At 35.1% G+C, this 15,829-nt stretch overlaps 1 pseudogene; it reads right to left on the bottom strand.

The window, feature by feature from the left end:
* LOC127557231 (legumain-like) overlaps positions 1 to 15,427 on the bottom strand; it is a 137,191-nt pseudogene extending 121,764 nt beyond the window's left edge.
* Between the last annotated feature and the right edge of the window lie 402 nt (positions 15,428 to 15,829).

Below are 15,829 nucleotides of genomic sequence, written 5' to 3'. Positions count from 1 at the left end.
GATATATCCCATATTCTGTAGGAATTTTATTTTTTAACATTCTTGATATCATCAAGTATTTTTTATAAGGCTTTTTATTTTCAAACAAATGCATGGATAATTTGACAACATTGACCCTTGCATAGCTTTGTGTTTCAGATTTTCTCCTTTCATCTACTCCTTCCCCTATATGGCAAGCAATCCAATAAATGTTAAACATATTAAAATATATGTTAAATCCAATAAGTATAAAAATATTTATACAATTCTTTTTCTGTACAAGAAAAATCAGATAAAAAAAGTAAATGAGTAAGAAAACAAAGTGCAAGGGAACAACAAAAAGAGTGAGAATGTTATGTTGTGATCCACATTAAGTTCCCACAGTCCTCTCTCTAGGTGTGGATGAATCTCTTCATCAAAAGATCATTGGAACTGACATCAGTCATAACATTGTTGGAAAAAGTCACATTCATCAGAATTGATTGTCTTATAATATAGATGTTGCCATGTACAATGATCTCCCAGCTACACTCATTTCACTTGGCATCAGTTCATGTAAGTCTCTCCAGGCTTCTCCAAAATCAACCTCCTGATCATTTCTTATAGAACAATAATATCCCATAACATTCATATACTCTAACCTATTCAGCCATTCTCCACTTAATGGGCATCCACTCGGTTTCCAGTTTCTTGCCATTACAAAAAAGGGCTGCCACAAACATTTTTGCACATGTGCATCCCTTTTCTTCCTTTAAGATCTCTTTGGGATATAGGCCCAATAGAAAAACACTTCTAGGTGAAAGGTTATACATAGTTTGATATCATAGTTATCAAACTATGATAACTTTTTGAATACAGTTCCAAATTGCTCTCCAGAATGGATGGATCTATTCACAGTTCCACCAACAATGTATTAGTGTCCCAGTTTTCCCACATCCCCTCCAACATCTGTCTTTGTCTTTTCCTGTCATCTTCGCCAATCTGAGAGGTGTGTAGTGGTATCTCAGAGTTGTCTTACTTTGCATTTTTCTGATCAATAGTGATTTAGAGCACCTTCTCATATAATTAGAAATAGTTTTAATTTCATCGGAAAATTGTCTGTTCATATCCTTTGAACATTTATCAATTGGAGAATGGCTTGCATGATTATAAATTTGAGTCAATTCTCTACACATTTTAGAAATGAGGCCTTTATCAGAACCCTTAAATATGAAAATGATTTCCCAATTTATTGCTTCCCTTCTGATATTCTCTGCATTAGTCTTGTTTGTACAAAAACTTTTTAACTTAATATAATCAACTATTTATCTGGTGTTCAATTATGAGTTTCAGTTCTTCTTTGAAAACAAATTCCTTCTTTCTCCCCAGATCTCAGAGATAAATTAGTCTATATTCTTCTTAGGGAGTTGATTGATAGTTTGTTCTATTTCTTTTTCTGAGATGGGACTGTTTAGGATATTTACTTCTTTCTCTGTTAGTTTGGGCAAGCTATATTTTTGGAGGTATTCTTCTATTTCATTTAAGTTGTCGAATTTATTGGCATAAAGTTGGGCAAAGTAACTCCTAATTATTGCTCTAATTTCCTCTTCATTAGTGGCAAGTTCTCCTATTCATTTTTAAGATTAACAATTTGATTTTCCTCTTTCCTTTTTTAAATCAGATTTACTAAGGGTTTGTCTATTTTATTGTTTTTTTTCATAGAACGAACTCTTAGTTTTATTAATTAATTCAATAGTTTTTTTACTTTCAATTTTATTGATCTCTCCTTTTATTTTTAGAATTTCAAGTTTAGTGTTTGACTGGGGGTTTTTAATTTGTTCCTTTTCTAGCATTTTTAGTTGCAAGCCCAATTCATTGACCTTCTCTTTCTCTATTTTATATAAATAGGCCTCTAGAGATATGAAATTTCCCCTTATTACCACTTTGGCTGCATCCCATACATTTTGGTATGATGTCTCATTATTATCGTTTTCTTGGGTGAAGTTATTAATTATGTCTATGATTTGCTGTTTCACCCAATCATTCTTTAATGAGATTATTTAGTTTCCAATTATTTTTTGGTCTACTTCCCCCTGGCTTTTTGTTGAATGTAATTTTCATTGCATCGTGGTCTGAAAAGGATGCATTTACTATTTCTGCCTTACTGCATTTGAGTTTAAGGTTTTTATGTCCTAATATATGGTCAATTTTTGTATAGGTTCCATGAACTGCTGAAAAGAAAGTGTATTCCTTTCTGTCTCCATTACATTTTCTCCAGAGATCTATCATATCTAACTTTTCTAGTATTCTATTTACTTCTTTGACTTCTTTCTTATTTATTTTGTGGTTTGATTTATCTAATTCTGAGAGTGCAAGGTTAAGATCTCCCACTATTATAGTTTTACTGTCTATTTCTTCTTGCAGCTCTCTTAATTTCTCTTTTAAGAATTTAGATGCTACCCCACTTGGTGCATATATGTTTAATATAGATAGTGCTTCATTATCCATGCTACCCTTTAGCAAGATATAGTGCCCTTCCTTATCTCTTTTAATTAGATCAATTTTTGCTTAAGCTTGATCTGAGATCAGGATGGCTACCCCTGCTTTTTTGACTTCACCTGAAGCATAATAGATTTTGCTCCAAACTTTTACCTTTAACCTGCATGTAGCTCCCTGCTTAAGGTGTGTTTCCTGTAAACAACATATTGTAGGATTCTGGCTTTTAATCCATTCTGCTAACTGCTTCCTCTTTATGGGGGAGTTTACCTCGTTCACATTTATGGTTAGAATGACCAATTCTGTATTACTTGCCATCTTGTTAACCCCGGTTTATGCTTTTCTCCCTTCTTTCCCCTTTACCCCCCTTCCCAGTATTAAGCTTGTGAGCACCACTTGCTTCTCACAGCCTTCCCTTTTTAGTATCCCTCCCCCCGCCTTAGAGTTCCTCCCCCTATCTTACCCCTTTCCCTCCCAGTTCCCGTATTCCCTTCTGCTTAGCTTATTCCTTCCCTTTTCACTTTTCCCTTCTCACTTTTCAATGAGGTGGGAGAAGTTTCACCATAGATTGAATATGTCTTAAGATTTTTCACTTAAAGCCAATTCTGAAGGCAGTAAGATACCCACTATATTCATCCCCCTCCATTCTTTCTCTCAGATATAATAGGTTTCCTATGCCTCTTCATGAGATGTACTACCCCCACTTTATCCTTTTTCTGGTACAATGTCCTTTCCACATCAGTTTCTAGAACAAGGTATACATGTATTCTTTATACATCTATATAGCCAAAATATAGTTCCCAAGATTAATCTTTACCTTTTTAGATTTCTCTTGAGTTCTATATTTGTAGATCAAACTTTTTGTTAAGTTCTGGCTTTTTCATCAAAAATAGGTGAAATTCGCTTACTTCATTGAATGTCCATCTTCTTCCCTGGAAAAAGATGCTCATTCTACCTGGGTAACTTATTTTTGGTTGCACACCAAGTTCCTTAGCCTTTTGGAATATCATATTCCAGGCCCTTTGATCCTTTAATGTGGATGCTGTCAGATCCTGGGTGATCCTTATTGCGGCTCCTTGATACTTGAATTGGGTTTTTCTAGCCACCTGCAATATTTTTTCCTTCATCTGAGGGTTCTGGCATTTCGTCAATATATTCCTTAGTGTTTTGATTTTAGGATCCCTTTCAGTGGGTAATCAATGAATCCTTTCAATGTTTATTTTTTCCTCTGTTCCTATGATTTCTGGGCAGTTCTCTTTGATAATTTCTGGAAAATAGTGTCCAGGCTCTTTTTTTCATCATGCTTTTCTGGGAGTCCAATGATTCTCAGATTGTCTCTCCTGGATCTGTTTTCCAGGTCTGTTGTCTTCCCCAAAAGGTATTTCACATTCTTTTCCATTGTTTGTTTTTTTTGGATTTGCTTGACTGATTCTTCTTGTCTCCTCGAGTCATTCAATTCCAATTGTTCCATTCTGATTTTCAGTGAAGTGTTTTCTTCACTCACTCTTTTAAAATCTTTTTCTAATTGTCCCATTGAGTTCTTTTGTTCTGTGGAATTTTTTTCCATTCCGCCAATTTTGTTTTTTAGAGAGCTGTTTTCTGTTTCCAGTTCACCAATCCTATTTTTCAAGGATTTTATTTCTTTATCCACTCTCTCTTTAACTGACTTCTCCAGGCTCTTTTGCCAAGCCTCCTTCTCCTTTTCCCAAGCCTCCCTCTCCTTTTGCCAAGCCTCACTCTGCTTTTCCCATTTTTCTTCTAGCTCTCTTGTGAGAGCCTTTTTAATTTTCTCCATGAGATTCATCTGTGCTGAGGAACAGATGATCTCCTCCTTTGGGGATTCACCTGGGGACTGTCTGTTTTTAGTCTCCTCAGGATTTAGAGTCTGCTCTCTATCTGTATAGAAGCTGTCAAGGGTTAAAGTCCTCTTCAGTTTCTTGCTCATTCTGTCTAATAATCAAAGACAAACTAGCAAAGAAAAAAAAGAAAAAAAGTGGAGTCTTTCTTTGGGGGAGGGGCTGGGTGGTGTTACCGAGCTTCCTCTCCAGACTGCGGGGGGCAGCAGTGAGGCACTAGCCCTATTGTGCTGCGCCTGCGCTCTGAGATCCCAGAGCGTGCTGAGTCACTGGGGGGGGGGGGGGGGGGGGGAAGGGAGGCGGCCAGGTCCCGAGAGACTCCAGCTGTTTGGGGTTGTATTCTTCACCCCCGGTGTTTTTAGCTTCTCTGCTGGGCTGCTGACTTGCTGCCAAGGCAAAGTATCTAGTCCTTTAACGAAGCTCTCCCCACAGAGATGGCTGCGATCACTCCCCACCCCCTCTCCAGTCTGCTCCCGTGCTCTCACTGCCGCTGCCCGCAGCCTGCGCCCGATCTAAAACCATCCCAGCCCTCCAGTAAAAACAGACCTTTCCTGGCGAATCTCAAGGATGGCTTCTCTTGGTAACTATTTGTGGGTTTTTTTTCAGTGAAGCATTAATTCAGAGGCTTGTAATGAAATGGATAGTGAGAGAAAGCGTGGAGGTACACAGCAGTGTGCCTCCTTTCTTCCATCTTAACCGGAAGTCCCAGTCTATATTCTTCTAATTTGCTTATAATATCACTCTTTATGTTTAAATCATGAACCCATTTAGATCTTATCTTGGTATGTGATTGAGTCCTAATTTCTTCCATACTAGTTTCCAATTTTCCCAGAAATTTTTGTTAAATAGTGAGTTCTAATCCCCAAAGCTGGGGTCTTTGAGTTTGTCAAAAACTTGATTGCTATAGTTATTGACTATTTTGTCTTGTGATTCTAACCTGTTCCACTGATTGACTACTCTATTTTTTAGCCAGTATGAAATGGTTTTGATGACTGCAGCTTTATAATACAGTTTTAGGTCTGGCACATTTAGGATACCTTCATTAGCATTTTTTTCATTAATTTCCTTGAAATTCTTGACCTTTTGTTCTTTAAATGAACTTTGTTACTATTTTTTCTAGATCTGTAAAAAATATTTTTGGGAGTTTGATTGGTATGGCAATAAATATGTAGATTGATTTAGGTAGTATTGTCATTTTTATTATATTCACTCTACCTACCTATGAGCACTTGATATTTTTATAACTGATTAGGTCTGACTTTATTTGTGTAGAAAGTGTTTTGTTGTTGTATTCATATAATTCCTGATTTTCCCTTGGCAGATAGATTTCCAAATATTTTATACTATTGACAATTATTTTTTCTAAAATGGGATTGTTTAAATAATTTATTTCCTCTTCTGTTAACCTGGGCAATCTATATTTTTAAAGATATTCCTCCATTTCATTTAGATTATCAAATTTATTGGCACATAGTTGGGCAAAATAACTCCAAATTATTGCTCTAATTTTCTTTTCATTGGTGGAAAATTCTCCCTTTTCATTTTTGAGACTAACAATTTGATTTTATTCTTTCTAATGAAATTAACTAAAGCTTTATGTATTTTGTTAGTTTTTTCATAAAACCAATTCAGTTTTTTTATTAATTTAATTAAATTGAAAATAAGAAAACTATTGATATTCCCTTTTATTTTCAATATTTCAAATTTAGTATTTAATTGAGGGTTTTTAATTTGTTCTTTGTTTAGCTTTTTTAGTTTTAAGCCCAATTCATTGATCTTTTCTTTATTTTATGCAAGTAAGCATCTCGAGATATAAAATTTCCTCTTATTACAACTTTGGCTGCATCTCACAAATTTTGGTATGTTGTCTCATTATTGTCACTCGCTTAAATGAAATTATTGATTGTGTCTATGATTTGCTGTTTCAACCATTCATTCTTTAGGATTAGATTATTTAATTTCCAATTAACTTTTGGTCTATTTTCTCCTGGCTTTATATTGCATGTGATTTTTATTGTATCATGATCTGAAAAAAAAAAAAAAAAAAACAACACATTTACTATTTCTGCTTTTCGGCATTTGATTTTGAGATTTTTGTGTCCTAATATATGGTCAATTTTTATATAGGTTCCATGAACTGCTGAGAAAAAAGTAAACTCCTATCTGTCTTCATTCAATTTTCTCCAAAGATCTATTATACCTAACAACATTTTGTTTATCTCCTTAACTTCTTTCTTATTTATTTTGTGGTCCAATTTATCTAGTTCTGAGAGAGCAAGGCTGAGATTCCCCACTAGTATACTTTTCCTGTCTTTCTTCTTGCATCTCTCTTAACTTCTTCTCTAGGAATTTGGATGGTATATCACTTGGTACATATATGTTTAGTACTGATATTGCTTCATTATCTGTGGTATCCTTTAGTAAAATATAGTTTCTTTTTTTAATCTCTTTTAATTAGATCTATATTTGCTTTTACTTGATATAAAATCAGGATTGCTACCCCTGCTTTTTTTTTTTTTTTTAACTTCACCTGAAGTATAATAGATTCTGATCCAGCCCTTTACCTTCACTCTATGCACACTAAGTGCATTTCTTGTAAACAACATATTGCAGGATTCTGGCTTTTAATCCCAGTCTGTTATCTGCTTCCGTTTTATGGGAGAATTAATCCCATTCACATTCACAGTTAAAATAACTAATTCAGTATTTTCTTCCATCTTATTTACCCTGTTATGCTATTCTCTTTCCTTTCCCCATCCTTCCTCCCCAGTATTTTGTTTTGATGACCACACTTCCTCAAACCACACTTCCCGTTAAAGTCCCTTCCCCTTTTTTAAACCTTTCCCTAATATTTTTCCCTTTTATTAGTCTTTCCCTTTCTTTTCCCTTTTCCCTCCCATTTTTCTATAAGGTGAGACATTTCTCTGTGAAACCAAATATATCTGATATTCTCTCTTTCAGCCAAATCTAATGAGGGTAAGATTCACACTGTGCTCATTCTCCTCCTTCTTTCCCTCACTTATCTAATAGGTTATAAAAGGTGAGATGTAATTTCCCTTATTTTACCTCCTTTTCCCTCTTTTTCCAGTATGATCTCCTTACCACCTCTAGTTTCTTTTTCATATTATCATAATAAAATCAAATTATAACCACATTCTCTAAATATTCCCATAGCTGAAATATAGTTCTCAAGAGTTCTTACCTTTATACCTTTTTAACTTTTCTCTTGAGTTCTTTGTTTGAAGATCAAATTTTTTGTTCATTTCTGGTTGTTTTCATTAGAAATAGGTGAAATGCACCTATAGCATTGAATGTCCATCTCCTTCCCTGAAAGATAATGCTTATTTTAGCTAGATAACTTATTCCTGGCTGTAATCCCAGTTCCTTTGCTTTTCAGACTATCAGATTCCAGGCCTTTTGATCCTTTAAGGGGGAAACTGCTAGGTCCTGGGTAATCCTAATTGTGGCTTCTTGGCATTTAAATTATTTCTTTCTGGCTGCTTGAAATATCTTTTCCTTGGTGCAATAGTTCTGAAATTTAGCCATGATAGTCCTCAGGGATTTAATTTTGGGGTCTCTTTCATGAAGTGATCTGTGAATTCTTTTGATGGTTGTTTTACCTACTGATTCTAAGATATCAGGGAAGTTTTCCTTTATAATTTCCTGTAAGATAATGTCTAGGTTCTTTTTTTTTTTTCATCATGGCTTTCAGGAAGTCCAATAATCCTTAGATTGTCTCTCCTAGATCTATTTTTTGAGATCAGTTGCTTTTCTTAGGAAGTATTTTGTATTTTGTATTTTTTCACTGTTTTGTTTTTGTTTGACTGATTCTTGAAGTCTTACTGAGTCATTCACTTCCATTTCAATTCAAATTTTAGTGTATTATTTTCTTCAGTTACCCTTTTAGCTCCTTTGTAATTGGCCAATTGAATTGTTTTTGTTCATTACATTATTTCTATTTCACAAATTTTGTTTTCCAGTGAATTGGTGTCTTTTTTATATATATTTTGTAGACAAATTTTTTTTTCCATTCCTTCTTGCGATGATCTCATTTCTTTTCCCCATTTTACTTCTAATTCTCTTTTAAGATCCTTTATGCAATCTTCCAAGAAAGCCTTGTGAAATGAGGACCAGCTCATATCTCCCTTTGGGGCTTTATCTGATGTTGCTTTTCCTTTAGGAGCTTCAGGTTTTGAGATCTGTTCTCTCTCTCCATAAAAGCTGTCAATGGTGAGAGTTCTTTTTGTTTTTTTTTTACTCATTTTTTAAAGGCTTGAGCTCTGCTCAATGCAAAGGAGATAGCTGCTTTAATTTGCCCTGGGGCAGTTCTGCTGATTGATTTCTAGTGTTGGGTAATAAGGGCTAGATTCTGCGTTCTTCTGAGGCTCAGTGGTTTACAATTTTCTTTTTGTAGCAAATCTGCTAAACCACCAGCTTGCAACCAGTACAGAATAGCCTAAGAGGCTCACAGAAGATCCCAGGAAGCTACAACACTATGACTCTCTGCCCCAGCTCCTTGCCCCATCTCCCTGTGCTGTAGTCTGGGGACAGTAAACTGTCCCCCTGCCTGTTTGAAACAGACCTCTTCTGAAGTTCTTCCAAAGTATCTTCTGGGAAGGTGGTGTATTCCAAATATTTGTGGAGTTTTTGACTCCAAAATCAGTTTAGAGGCTTAATCTGCTGTTGGTTTGAGAGAAGGTCAAACGAAGTCACAACAAGGCCTGTCTCCTTTTTGCCATCTTCATCATCAAGTATTATTATACAGTACCTGGCTCACGGTAAATATGTAATAAATTATTATTGACTGACTGATTATTTGCCTCTTTTTTTTTTTTAATATGGGCACAGACAAACCCTTCATGTATCAAATGGAAAGCATTCTAATTAACTGGGGACCTACATTACCTAGGATAAGACTCTCTTATTTGTAGAATCCAGGTGACAACCATTATCAAGATCAAAATAGGCTGCAAGTTGTTTTAAACTGAAGCATAGTATGGCAGAAAGAGGACTGAATTTGGATTTGGAGCTAAACCTGGGTTCTAACTTGCCCCTGCTATTTGCTGCATGATCTTGGACCATTCAATTCATCTCCCAGTGGTTTCAGTTTTTTAATCTGTAAAATCTAAGATCAAGCCACCCCCTGCTATAATTCTTATGAAAACTATTGTAAATTGAGGATAATGCAGATGAAGTATATAGTCACAGGGAACCCTAACACATCAAAACTAAAAGGATTCATGCAATTGGGAACAAAGCAAGAACTGAGTTGTTCTAAGTAGGATGTTGAGAGTCAGAAACTAATCTCATGCAGTAAGACAGGTAGGAGTGGAAACCAGGATTTACAAAGTTCTAATAAAAACTCCAGAGAATCTGGGCAGGAATATATGAAATTAGGTCACCAACAGGCAAGTGAATGACAAGACTATTTTACTACCTCCTTTGAATGGAATACCTGAAAAAATGATCTTGATTTTTTTGTTTTCCAAGATAGTCTAGATTAAATGACTGGCTCAGAATGACACAACCAATAAGTGTCCAGTGTCAGGACTGGATTTGAACTTAGATCTTCCTGATTCCAGGCTTTTGCTTTATCTATTATGTCACCTAACTGCCCCCTCTGTATCTTCTAAAAGAGCCTGTAGGTGTGTAATTATTCTGTAGTGAATTATTTTTAGCTGTTAAATGTTATGTGTAGAACTTTTTGGTATTGTAAAAACTTCTGTGTGGTCTTGTAGTCCATATAACCAAGTAACTTTAATTTTTGCAAATGGATCTAAGTGAGTCTTTCAGGAAAAGTCATTTGTCTCCCTCAGAACCTTGCCATACACATCTTATTTCAGATAAAAAGTAAGTGATTCAAGTAAGTGCAATGACCCAATCTTTTGATTATATATGTTCCTGGGTTATTCATCATTCCAGGGCCATCCAGCTGGACACTTATATGAATGTTACACGCACTCTCATGGTTTGAGAGATTTGCATAGGACAGCAGCTCCTTAAAACTTTTGTTCAAAAAATTGACTTAAAATTAGTTTTGAAAAGGGTAAAATATTGAGTGGTTGAGTTTTGAAGATGTTTTGGTGGACATATCTATCTTAAATATGACATGTTTCCAAGTCTCCGCTAGAATGAATTACTATGATTTAATGGCTGTTCTTTATATCCTGGGATAATTTACTTGTATGAACATTATACATATGGTATTCAGATGGCATTTTCAAGGAATCAAAGCCTTAGGGAATTAAATGGGCTGCATAAACTAGTAGCTTATTAATGAGACTGCAAGTTGGTGGAAAGATAATTAAGAGCTTATTCAGAGAAAGACCAAGCTGGCTGGGAAAAATGTGGAGCCTCCAGGTCACAAATAAAAGACTTTTCCTAAAATTGAGATACTTCTAGATAAAATGAAATCATTTGTCAGAAATATACTCTCCTACAGGCATAATGATTTGTGTGTTTCTTATGGTTTTTATCACCATGTTCCAAAAAGAAGTTGAGGAACAAGGAGGGAATTAATTCAACTTTTTTTTTTGTTATTAAAAAAAATTGGGTCTGTAGGGCTACCCCCAAAGTGATTCTCTAAAGTATTGTGCCACAAGAAAGAAGGATATAAATTTATTTTTTCCACAGCCAAGATTCAAATCTGTGAAATCTTGAATCCAATGGATATTCATGGAATGAATCAAATAACACTGAATTACCTAATTCTATCTCTCTCTTTCTTTCCATCCCTTGTACATCTTTCCTCATCCCTTTGCAGAGCTGGAAGTAGGGACTATAAGTGCAGAACACTACATAAAATGCAAGGTTTTTTTTTAATGTACTGATCATTTTTTCCTGTTCTGTCAATTTATTTTTTGTTATAATGGATTGCTTTCTAGGAAAGGAGAATTTGAAAGAATGAAAGGGGAATTCGATGGAATAAAATCAAAAGCTACCAATAAAATTTATTTTTAAAAATTTTATTCATATGGAAAAGAGTAGCTCATCAATTGTGATGAAGAGAAGCACACAGAATTCAAGCAGGCAACAATTGTTGCCCAGCCAGAAGCAATTTTAATGTGTAATGAAGTGGCAGAGATACCTAGAGAGCCCAAGATATGAAGATACTCATGAGATTTTTGTAGAAAGAGTGAGGAAAGAATTTGATGAGACTGAAATGGAATGGCATGGATTGCAGAGCTAGAAAGGACTTAGTGGCCACAACTTCTGAGTGTGGTTGGAGCCACATTAAACTGTAATTGGGAAACATTTAATAAAATAAATAAAAATATAAGAGAATATAGAAAATGTACAATTTTGTGACAACCCCCTCACAACATCACTGATCTAAGTCTAAATCCCTTCATTTTAATAATAAGGAGACTACCTCACAGAAATTAAATTACTTACTAATAGTGACAAATTTTGAATCTAGGCCTTCAGATGCCCATTCCACCACATTGAAAAAAAAATTCAATTCTCAGTAATTGCTGAGTAAATTTAGCTTTGCCTTGTGGATAGAAGCAAGGATAGAATAGCAAAGACAGTCTCATTCTTGAGGATTTAGGTAGAAAAGCTAATTGCTATGAATGGGGATGAATTAGAGAGCACCTATAAGAGACTGAATAAGATTTTAGGTCATATAAACAGTTTAACCATATCATAATACTTCAAATCATTCTTGATAGCACTCTGGTTATTATAATATTGTCCCCATGCTTGCTTGGTTGCCATGACATCCTCTTGTTAATGTCCCATTGAGTTCCTTGTCTGCAGTCTAAAATTAAAAGAATAGGAAATGTGGCATAGTGCAAATAGCACTTAATTTGGAGTCAAAGGAACCAGCTTTGAATTCTAGCTTTAATATTTACTATTTGTGTCAACTTGGATGAGTCATTAAACAACTTTGGAATCCTGTTTTCTAATGTAAAATAAAAGGAGGGGACTAGCTAATTTGTAAGATATCTTTGAACTCCAAATACTACAATCCCATAATAACTCTCAAAGTATAATAATGTATTTAAGTGGGAAAAATTACATTAATTCTTAGAGCTCTAATTGCCTTATCTGCAAATGAGGATGATGGAATATATTTCTGCTGATATCTATTCAAAGGGTTGTTGTAAAGAAAACAACTTGTAAATTTTAAAGTACTATAGAAATGTGTGTTATAACTCTAAGAACTTATGAAAGGTTAAATGAGGTAATGGAGGACATCATGACTAATAGGGAGACTGAAGCTAGTGGAATCTTTCATTGACCAAAGCCCATTTCCAAAGTCTAAAAACATTAAAACCTTGAGCAAGGAGTTTAAAATATCTTCTAAAGAAAATTGTTTTTAAAATTATATTCATTATAAGGGATGAATTGAGATGACCTTTAAAATGGCAAATGATATAAAAACAGTGAAGAAATCAAATTGTTCTTTGAGGCAATCCAGCACTTTGGAATTATTTTGGACTTGAAATCAGAAGGGATCAGGGTTCAAATTTCACCTCTGATACTTGATATCTGTAGGACCACAGACAGATCACTTAATGTCTCTGAGTCTCATTTTCCTCATGTATATATAGGGATAATAATATTTCTAGCACCTCCCTCATATAGTTGTTTTGACCATCAAATGAAAAGATGTATATGTAGTGTGTGTGTGTGTGTGTGTGTGTGTGTATGTGTGTATATGTGTGTATGTATGTATGTGAGTGAAATTATGGAGCATGTATGGGACTGTTTCAAAGCGTGCAAACAGAGCTCTTCTGGGAACTTCTGAGGATAGGTGGGGTATTTGGCATTTTGGATTGATGCAGTAAACCTGGGTGATCTTTTGGTCCTCTACTACGTTGTGGCTGAAATGTGTGATGGGAGATAAAAACAGAATTGAATTCAACGAGTGTGAAGTAGAAGCTCAGATTTCTTTTTATTTTTTCAATCATTAACCATTTGATGTATTTTCATATGACTATTAAAAGCTTATATTTATTCTTTAAGAATTGTCTGTTTATATCCTTTGACCATTTATCATTTGACTCTTCATGGATCTGATTCTTATAAATTTGAATCAGTTCCCTAATGTTGTATAAATGAGACCTTTATCAGAGACACTTGTTGCAAAGATTTTTTTTTTTAATAGCTAAACTTTACAAATCTTAACTGTATTGGCTCTATCTGGGCAAAACTTCAATTTTGTTTTTGTTTTTTGTTTTTTTGGTTTTTTTTGCTTGAACACATATTTGTAACAACTTTGTTTTATTTTTGCCATTCTCCTCCCACCATCCAGAAGTGAATAGAAGGGGGAAAAATGAAAATGAGTAGTAATTTTAAAAATCCTAAATTTGGGGGCAGCTAGTTGGTGCAGTGGATAGAGCACCAACCCTGAAATCAGGAGGATTTGTGAATTGGAAAAGATAAAGAATTCCCAAGAAAGTAGGATTTGTGAATTGGAAAAAGAAAATAACTCACTAAAAAAAAAAATAGTGAAATGGAAAAAATTCCACAGAGCAAAACAAGTCATTTAAAAACTCAATTTGACATATACAAAAAGAAGTAAAAAAAAATGAAGAAAATAACTCATTAAAAATCAGAATTGAACAAATAGAAACCAACGATTCATTGAGACAGCAAGAATCAGTCAAACAAAACCAAAGAAATGAAAGATTAGAAAAAAAAAAGTCAAATATTTATTTGGAAAAACGACAGACCTGGAAAATAGATCTAGGAGAGATAATCTGAGGATAATTGAACTTCCCGAAAATTATGATGAAAAAAAGAGCCTAGATACTATTTTACAAGAAATTATCAAAGAGAACTGTGCAGATGTAATAGAATCAGAAGGTAAAATAGGCATTGAAAGAATTCATTGAACACCTTCTGAAAAAGACCCTAAAATAAAAACTCCAAGGAATATTGTGGCCAAATTTCAGAAGTATCAGATTAAGGAAAAAATATTACAAGCAGCCAGAAAAAAACCAATTCAAATACCGAGGTGCCACAATAAGGATCACTCAAGATCTGGCTGCTTCCACATTAAAGGATTGAAGGGCCTCACACTTCTTCATCTGGCTGTTCTTAAAACTTTTCTTTTTTGTATAACACATGGGATTATTTAAGGCCAATTATATTATCTTGTATATATAGAATGTTTCCTTAGAAATTGAATCAGGACTTTATCATTGTAGTATTCACATAGGTGATCTCCTACTAGTTTCCAATTATCTGCCTCTATTTCTTATTCCTTGAAGTATCAAGGGGATGTGCATTCTAATGTAAGTCCACCAATCTCTTCCCAAGTTACAAGCAAACCTTGTCTCTTGATCAATCTAAGTATGCTTTTTATAGAGCTCCCTCAGGGCAGAGGTGGGGGTGGGGAGAATCTTTTCCTAATATCTGCCCCATTTCAGTTATAAAATGAATTACTAGTTTAGCTCTTAACAAAGTAAGTTCCCTTTTTGTCTATTAAAATATTCACTCTATTTCCTGGTCACCTGGAACTTCTTCAGTGAAATTAGCATCCTTGGTTTACATGTTGGGCACCAATGTATGAAGTCCGGACTAGCTTCCTAGAGGCCTCAGGAATAGCCGGAGTCAGGATAAATAAAAGTCTTTGGTCTTCAGGGGGAGAGGTGAAGGAGAAAGACAAACTACCACAAGCTTGCCACCAACCTCCCTTCTCTTGGTCCTGATGCCAAGTGAAATTCTCTTGCCTCTCTCACTCTACCCCCTAATCCTTACCTACAATTCTCTTAACCCCAAACATTGAGCCAGGATTAATTGAGAAAAGAACAATTCATAATACATGCTAATAGAGTCATTGTCCAATGGGTAATTAGCCTTAAGTTCTCTGTTGTTTGATTCAATTGTACCTATTAAGAGTTTCAGCCCTTTATATTGGCCCATAACAGGGAGGACTCTCTGCTTTGGTTGAAAAGCAGTAGATCAGCAGAGAAGTCATACAAACACAAAAGGTAGAGTGTACCCCAAAATGCCAGAGTTTCACAAGACCTCACCACACCCACCCAGCACTGAGAGTGACTCAGCATGATCACAGCACAGCCTCCACAAGGCAGCCACTCTCCACAGGGCAGCCACTTTCCACAGGGCAGCCACTCTTTGCAGGGCAGTCGCTCTTCACACATATTTGTAACAACTTTGTTTTATTTTTGCCATTCTCCTCCCACCATCCAGAAGTGAATAGAAGGGGGAAAAATGAAAATGAGTAGTAATTTTAAAAATCCTAAATTTGGGGGCAGCTAGTTGGTGCAGTGGATAGAGCACCAACCCTGAAATCAGGAGGACCTGAGTTCAAATTTGGCCTCAGATACTTAACACTTCCTAGTTATGTGACTCTGGACAAATCACTTAACCTCAATTGCCTTAGCCAAAAAAAAATGCTAAATTTACCTCAGGGTAGGTTATTAATTTAGCCAGGAGGCATGTTCTCTCAGTAAATCTACAATGACTGACTGCCATCAGGTTGTCTTCTTTTCTTCCTCTTTGCCAAGGGTTTAGGAGTCTTCTAATAATTGCCTAGATAGGTG

Source organism: Antechinus flavipes, chromosome 3 (genome assembly GCF_016432865.1).
Source record: "Antechinus flavipes isolate AdamAnt ecotype Samford, QLD, Australia chromosome 3, AdamAnt_v2, whole genome shotgun sequence".
NCBI lineage: Eukaryota > Metazoa > Chordata > Mammalia > Dasyuromorphia > Dasyuridae > Antechinus > Antechinus flavipes.
Note: the sequence above shows the minus strand (reverse complement) of the source record. Positions and strands in the feature narration are given on the sequence as shown.